The sequence below is a fragment of the Eschrichtius robustus genome, chromosome 20 (genome assembly GCF_028021215.1).
Source record: "Eschrichtius robustus isolate mEscRob2 chromosome 20, mEscRob2.pri, whole genome shotgun sequence".
NCBI classification, from domain to species: Eukaryota; Metazoa; Chordata; class Mammalia; order Artiodactyla; family Eschrichtiidae; genus Eschrichtius; species Eschrichtius robustus.
In genome coordinates, this window is record NC_090843.1 from 66185559 (window position 1) to 66193329 (window position 7771).

General features: G+C 57.6%; 1 long non-coding RNA gene across 2 annotated transcripts in view; it reads right to left on the bottom strand.

Moving 5' to 3' along the window:
• LOC137755342 (uncharacterized) overlaps window positions 1–3620 on the bottom strand; it is a 33854-nt gene extending 30234 nt beyond the window's left edge. Inside the window, exons 1-2 of one of the 2 annotated variants that reach the window (XR_011071993.1) lie at window positions 2896–3620; window positions 184–313 (exon numbers count right to left, since the gene is read on the bottom strand). This is a non-coding gene — a long non-coding RNA (uncharacterized lncRNA). The remainder of the gene's footprint in view (window positions 1–183; window positions 314–2895) is intronic. The other variant, XR_011071994.1, reaches the window with a different exon arrangement.
• Window positions 3621–7771: the final 4151 nt, after the last annotated feature.

A 7771-nucleotide genomic window follows, 5' to 3' on the forward strand; every position in this document is an offset into this window, starting at 1 on the left:
CATTTCTCTTTATAGTTCTACCAGTTTTTGTTTTAAACATATTGAAACTATGTTGTTAGGGGCACAACTTTCCATAACCTTTATTTTGCTGGCAGGTTGCCTCTTTCAGCAGCATGAATCCAGTTTTGTCCCTTTTAAAATATTTTTCCTTTGATTTCTGTTCTGATCCTCATGCACACTCACCGATTTCCTTTTGTTAGGACTTCTTTTAGGATGTCTTTTCCCTTCTGCTATGAAACCGTCCTGGGTCGCTATCACTTATTCATGTCTCTTGAAGATGGGATTTTGGCTTTTATCTGTGGAGATTTTTTTCCTGAATAGGCAAATTTAACACAGTCACATTTATTGCAACTACAGAAATGTTTGATCTTATTCCTGGTGTCACTTTTGTTTTCTATTTCCTATGCTTTGTTTTTCACTCTGTCCTAGTAATTACTGGATTGATTTCATTTTTTCCATTTCAGCTTTTCCTTCTAATAGTTTGCAAGTTATATATTCTATTTCTATTTTATGGAGATTTCCCTTGACATTTCACACACATAGTGAATTTTATTCTACCAGTGCTAGACTTATTCTGAACCTACGTCCAGTGAGAGCTTTAGCACACTGCCCTCTGCTCCACAGACCCCAACCTCATTTGTTGCTAACATCTACGAGTTTAGTTCCAGATTGTTACTAATTCTTAAGCAGTCCACACTTCCTTAGATTTAGCAAGTTTTGTCCGTTCCTGGCTCATCATTGTTTCTTTTTCTAAATTTTTTAAATTTATTTTTGGCTGTGTTGGGTCTTCGTTGCTGTGCACGGGCTTTCTCTAGTTGCAGAGAGCGGGGGCTACTCTTCGCTGCGGAGCACGGGCTTCTCATTGCGGTGGCTTCTCTTGTTGCGGGGCATGGACTCTAGGCATGCAGGCTTCAGTAGTTGCAGCACACGGGCTCAGTAGTTGTGGCTCATGGGCTCTAGAGTGCAGGCTCAGTAGTTGCGGCACACAGGCCCTAGAACACGTGGGCTTCAGTAGTTGTGGCACACGGGCTTAGTTGCTCCACGGCATGTGGGATCTTCCCAACCAGGGTTCGAACCCGTGCCCCCTGCATTGGCAGGCGGATTCTTAAACCCTTCACCACCAGGGAAGTCCCCATATCAATTGTTTCTTGTATTCCATTTCCTGGATTGCTTTTTCTTCTTGCTAGAGTACATCAATTGGTAATATTTTCAAAAAGGAATTGTTTTCAATGCCAGACCATCTGAGGCCTCACATGTCTTCAGGAAGGGTTTTTATTCTTACACTTGGCTGGGTATAGAATTCTGAGCGTGAAATTATTTTCCCTCAGAATTTGAAGACAATTACTACATTTTCTTCTTGCTTCTAGTATTTGTTACATTCTCTTGTAAGCTGTCTGGTTTTTGTCTGTAAATATTTAGAATGTAGTCAAACTTCAACCCCCTGTTCCAACCCAGTGGTGGCCCTGGTGGCCTCTTTGAGTCAGAGTTCTGGACATTTTCATTCTCAGCTCTGGGAAGTTTCCTCCTGCATTTTTGTCTCCTTTGGACTAGAAATGAACTGTGTTCTCCATATCTGCTAACTTTTATTTTGTGCCTTCCATCCTTTTGCCCTTTTGTGCTGCGACCTCAGGTTCACCTTCTGGCTTGTCTATGTGCTCTTCGGCTGCATCCACTAAACCTATTTTTTTTTCAAGTGACCAGATTTTAATTTTCCAAATACTCTAGTTGGCCTTTCTGAGGGTCCGGTGTCCTATCACCTCTGTCTAAGGATATCAGTTATGCCTGTTCTAAGTTCTTGCTCTCATCACATTAACCCCTTTCCTTGGTATCAGTTCACTTGTTCAGGTGTCTGATGCCTGTTGTTTGTACCTGAGGTTCACCCCAGCCTCACAGCCTGCCCCCAGCACGTGTGAGAGCAGAGTCACCCCTAGACAATGTTCTGTTGTTCTGTGCTGGGGGCCCCTCCAACCCCCCGGGTGTCCCAGACTTCAGGGCCCCTGCCCATCCCTTCAGCTTGGCTCCCATGCTCCCTCCCCCCAACCCCAGATGCCTGTATTCTCTGCTTGGCCCAGGTGTGTGTGTGTGTTGGGGGGGGATGGTGATGGGGAAGAGGGTTCAACTCACCTGGTGGCTCCCACTGGTGCCCTAAACCACCATCTTGCAGGGGGCCGGGCCCCCTCGAGCGCCAGACACACCGTCCAGGGTCTCTGGCTCCACTCATGTTTGGCAGCAGCCCCCATCCGTCAGGTTCCCTCCTTCCATCAGGCCCAGCTGCCCCCACCTTTAAGGTGTTCCGCACAGTTGCAGGTTCACCTCCTGGAGGGGGCGGCTGTTCAGCGTGCTGGGGACCTGGGACCACGGGGGGCTTCGCTGCGAGTCGCCCACCACTGGGGCCTCCTTTCTCATGCGCCTCTGGGTTTCCCGTCCCTGCCCTGAGCAGCGGCTGTGGATGGTGGGAAGGGCACGGCCTTTGGCATTTGGACCAAACCCAGGCTCCGCTCTCTCAGCTTCAGTTTTCACAATATTAAAACGAACTCGGGCTTCCCTGGTGGCGCAGTGGTTGAGAGTCTGCCTGCCAATGCAGGGGACACAGGTTCAAGCCCTGGTCTGGGAGGATCCCACATGCCGCGGAGCAACTGGGCCCGTGAGCCACAACTACTGAGCCTGCGCGTCTGGAGCCTGTGCTCCGCAACAAGAGAGGCCGCGATAGTGAGAGGCCCGCGCACCGCGATAAAGAGTGACCCCCGCTTGCCGCAACTAGAGAAAGCCCTCGCACAGAAATGAAGACCCAACACAGCCAAAACTAAAAATAAATAAATAAATAAGCAAATATGATTAAGAAAAATATATTCAAAAAACAAAAAACAAAAAAACAAAAAAACGAACTCATCTTACCTGGCTTCGTGGTCACGTGGGAAGATGGACGGCGTGGTTCATGTCCAGCAGATGCTCCAGGAATATGGGGCCCTTCCCCCTGCTCTCGACTCTCTTCCCACTCACTTAGTGGGTACCCCCCAACCCAGGGTCAGAGTTCAGCCAGTTAGTGCCAAGGAGGTCGGAGGAGGATGGGGCCGCGGCAGGCAGCCCTTGTTTAGGTCAGAGGTCAGGGGCTCGGATGCCACCAGGGTCCAGGAGGCCTGGGTCGTGGCGGGGGGATGAACCCTCAGCTCGCACAGGGGTGAGAGCTGGAGCCCAACCAGAGTGGCCGCCCCCCCTGCCCCCCCGACCCTGGCCTGGGGCCAGACCCCTGGGCACCTGACCCCTGACAGAATGTCAGCCTGTAAACACATCTGAGGGCTCCCATCTGCACCTCTGGTTTGTATGGGGTCCCGTGAAGGCAGGGAGACAGGAGGCGAGGCTGGGCCGCCACAGGGGAGCTTCCAGGAGTACAGGGACCCTCTAGGTCTCCCAGCACCCAGTCGTCCCCAGCTGGGCCCACCTGGACCGCAGTCTCCCGCCCTGGTCTGTCCCCGGGGCCCGAACTGCCACAAGGCCTCTGCTTTCAGGTACCGTCCACTCAGCTGTCAGCAGCTGGGGTCGCCTCTGTGCACAGCCCAGGCCCTGCCCACAGGAGTTTCCAGAACCAGGACGTTGAGTCCAGGACCCGGGGCAGGAGTGGTCTGGGTGCTCTGCTCCTTCCGGCCCCGCCCCGGCCCCGGAAGGTGAGAGCAGCCAGAGCTGGTTCTCTGGTGCCATCCGGTGTCCATCTGTGTGAACTGCAGCTCCCGTACAGGCCGGCACCACCTGCTACCTGTACTCCTCCGCCCCACACCTCTCCTGGCTTCTACGTGATAAACTCCCCGATCACTTCCGGCCTCCTTAGGCCCCAGCCTGTGGGTCCAAGCCGCTGTGCAGAATCGAATCAATAATTTTTCTTTTAAAGTTTCATCCAAATTGCCAACAGGGCCGAGGTGTTGGCTGGGCAGGTGATTGGCTCCTATTTCTGTGCTTTTCTATCCTTAAGAGTCATTTGTCGCAGCTGTGGCCTAGTCTTCGTGGGAAGCAGCTTTGTGAGTCTGCGGGCCTGTCCCTCTCCCCTGTGAGGCCCAGCCCCCTGGACAGGGCCGCGGTGGCACAGACCTGCCCTTGTTCCCTCGGACTGCACAGGGCTGGGGAGACGGTGGCCTGACTCCCCACAAGGAGGCTGGGGGTCGGCTGGGTGCAGAAAACCCTCTGAATGGAAAATGCAAGCAAGACACAGGAGAGATGCGCCCCAGGAACTGGGAGGGGTGGGGGGCGTCTGGGGGGTGGTCAGGCACAGGCCGAGGCCGCCTGGACCCGCGCACACTCCTGACTCGGAAGCAGGATGACGTCTCAGCCACTTGGAGGTCGTGAGAGTGGCAGGTGTTCTGCTGGTCAGGCAGGCTGGACACGGTCCTCAGCCCGGCTGATACGCAGGGTCCGACCTTGTCCACAGTGGCCTGGGAGAAAGGGCAGGAGGTGCTGGTCCAGGGGCCTGGGAGGGAGTTTAGGGGACCTGCCCTTCCTTCCGCTTCCTTCCCCACAGTTGCCTCAGGACGGGTGCCCCTGGTCCCCATCAGAGCTTCCAGAGCCCCCGGCTCTGGCCACTGGGGCTCCTGCCACCAGGCCCCACCTTGTTTCACAGAGCAAATCCACTTCCTCCACCAAGCAGCCGCACTGTGGAATAAATGTCCCTATTTCCTGCAACCCTTTCTTGCAGAAGCTGACCAACCTTGGAAATGGCTCAGAGACTTGGCTTTGCCCAGGTCACAGCAAGTTGGGGGTAAACCAGGCCCCAGCCTCCAGGCTCCCAGCCCCTAGCCCCTCCTGCTGCCTCTCCCCTCCGGGCTCTGGGGGCTGAGCTCGGCCCCAGCCCTCTGTGCTGGGTGGCCCGGGCTCACCTGTGACCCTCTCTGAGCCCTGGCCTCCTGGGCTGGGTGTGGGCAGGACCAAATGTAAATACGCTAAAACTCAGACCTGCAGGTACATGTTCATTATTCACTATAACTGGATCACTTTTAATCAACAGCTAAAACGAACTCAGTCTCTTTCCACCTAAAATGGCTTCTTTGGCCTCTAACTCAGGTTCTTCCCAGGAGCATGCCCCCACTCCCTGGGGGGGGCCGATGCCCCCCTCTTCAGAGGGTCTCCGTGCTCATCCCTGCCTAGGAGACATCCGGACCAGGCGCTGGGTCTGCTGGGGCCTGGTCATCCATCCTCCCACGTGACCACGGGGTCAGGTAAGATGCGCTCGTTTTAATTTTTTGAAAATTGAAGCTGAGAAAGTAAACCCTGCGTTTGATCCAAATGCCTGCAGCAGGGGGGTGAGGCGCCCTCGGCCCAGCCAGACTCGGCCCCAGGGTCACTCAGCCCCTCCTTGGTGGTCGCCTGATGAGCCCCCAGCCTACGGCCTCATCCGTCCTCAGCACCACCTCCACAGGCACCCAGGGACCCTGAGTCCTTTTCTTCCTGTGCCAGAGTGGGGGGACCTTGGGGGCACGACCTCGGCCTTGCTGTGTGGGACCAGGCTCCTCAGCTGGCTGGAGTCTCTGCTGGAATGTCCATCCTCTTTCTCACACTTTGGAGGGGGCAGGGCACCCCCAGGGGCCTGGCCCTCCTTCACTCCAGCTGAGGCCCCTCATCCCCTTTCCCTCTAGAGGGGACCCACACGGCCAGCTCCTGCATCCTCATCCCCATCCCATGGGCTCCGGCCCTACCTTCCCTTGGGGCCGCAGGACTCACGGCTCCCCCTGGATGGCGAATGGGGGCGACGGGAGTGTCGCTCCTGCCCCCTCCCCACACCTCTGCCTCGGCCTGGCGACTGGGGGCCGTGTCAGCTGGCTGCCCACCGCCACCCTCCGGCTTCCAGGACTTGTCTGCGGTTTCTGCCACAGGCCGAGTGCCTGAGTCTCTTCTCCAGATGGAGGCCCAGCCCCTGAGCCCAGACTCTGCTTTGTCCTGGACAGCTGAGCCGTAGGGGGTTCTGGAGCGGGGGACAGTGTTGTGTGGAGGCCCAGAGCACGGCTGCACCACCTGGCACGCCCTTGGCTCCCCGGGGAAGGGGAAGCAGCCGCGGGAGGCGGTTACGTGGCCACGTAAAGCGCTCGTCAGCTCCCGGGACACGGTGGGTGCTGAGGACACTGTCGTTACTGGGGTTGTGACGCTGGGATGGGTCCCAGCTGGGGTAACTGTGACCCAGAACAGGGAAGAAACCATCCTGAGTCTTTCTGCTCCAAACCTGGCCACTGCTCCTCCCAGGGGCTCTGGGCCTCGAGGCCAGAACATTTACAATATTTTCAAAGGGGTCAGTCTCCGCTCTTGACAGAGCTGAGGCATTTTGAGGCCAGTGGAGAAGGCGAGGGACCCAGCTGACGCGTCACCCATGGGAGGGGGCCTTCCTTTTCTGCAGGTCATTAAGGGTCCAGAAGCAAAACATGTGCTTCTCAAGTTTGAAGAAACTCACCTTCATTTAAATGAAGCAGGTGTATCCTGCTTGACAAAAAGGGAATCACAGAGCCCCGCGGTCCTGCCTGTGTCCCCAGCTGCCTCACAAGGAGAGCGGTACCAGCCCATGGCCCAGCCGTCACAGCTACCACCTCCGATTCCCCCCTCTGCTCCAGGTTCCAGGCCTGTCCGGCCATCTCCTTCCCGCCTAGCTCCCTCACTGGCAGCCCCAGGGCCTCTGCGGTGCCTCCCCCACCCCCGCCAGGGCCAGGAGGGCTCTCCCTTCCTCCACCCAGACCTCCATCAATGTCACCTGGTGGGAGGTGCCCCCCTGCTCCCTGGCACCTGGACCCCTGCAGCCCTTCTCACAATCAGGGACGTAACCAGACACCGTGGCCCCTGCAATGATTTTTTTCTCCTTGAACTGATTAGGCAGCTGCAGTGGCTGCTACCTCGGGGTGAGTGATTCCAGCTGAGCTAAACTGGCCTTTAAAACCCAGGGCAGCCATCAGCTGGAAGAGCCCAGATGCGAGGGAGGGGCTCTGGCTGGGCCTCACCCGACCCCTGCTCACACCCTGCACTGCACCAGAGGCCTGGAGCGCAGGCAGGGGGTCTCAGCATCCCCCGCGGAGATGTCTCCCTGTGGCTGAGAAGTCCGCCCACCAGACGTGGGGCCCCAGAGCCGACCTCAGGGCACAGGCTATGCCAGCGGTGCCAACGACACTGCCCGGGGATGGGGAGGGATGGCCCTCCCCAGGACATCTCTGCATGAAGGAAGCACCTCCCCCCCCAGCTCCTCCCCAGCCCCCGCTTGAGAAACCGACAGAGCCCAAGACAGCCGTGAACAAGATGGCCACGTCCAGGGGAGGGCGCGGTTCCCATCAGGCAGAGGCTGCGGTCCCGGACGGTCCAGAGCTGGGGCATCTGGACTTGATCATTCTAAGCAGGGAGGCCTTCGGAGGGCGGGTGCAGAGGACCTGGTGGGCAGGCCGCTGCTGGCGGCCGGCAGGAGCAGGCAGAGTAAAGAGCCCAGCAAGAAGGTGACACACCCCGTGGCGCATGTGACCTGCTCTCCTGTCCCCCGGAGTCCCAGGGTCTCGCTTCCTTCCCGGGCCACAGGCCAGGGCGGCCAGGACTCCTCTGGACACTACGCTGCTCGGGCCAGGGAACTCCAGCCCACGTGATGCAGCCCCGATACCCTCCAGTCGGGACCCACCGGCCGCTTTCCTTACCCTTCCTCCTGCCCGACCCACCCCCGGGGCCCAGGGGACAACCAGGGGGTCCCAGGAGGGCAGCCGTGGGGAGCACGGCGGGGGCAGGAGCAGGCAAGAAAGCGCGGGCCGTGGGTGGCCGGTTACGGGGCCAC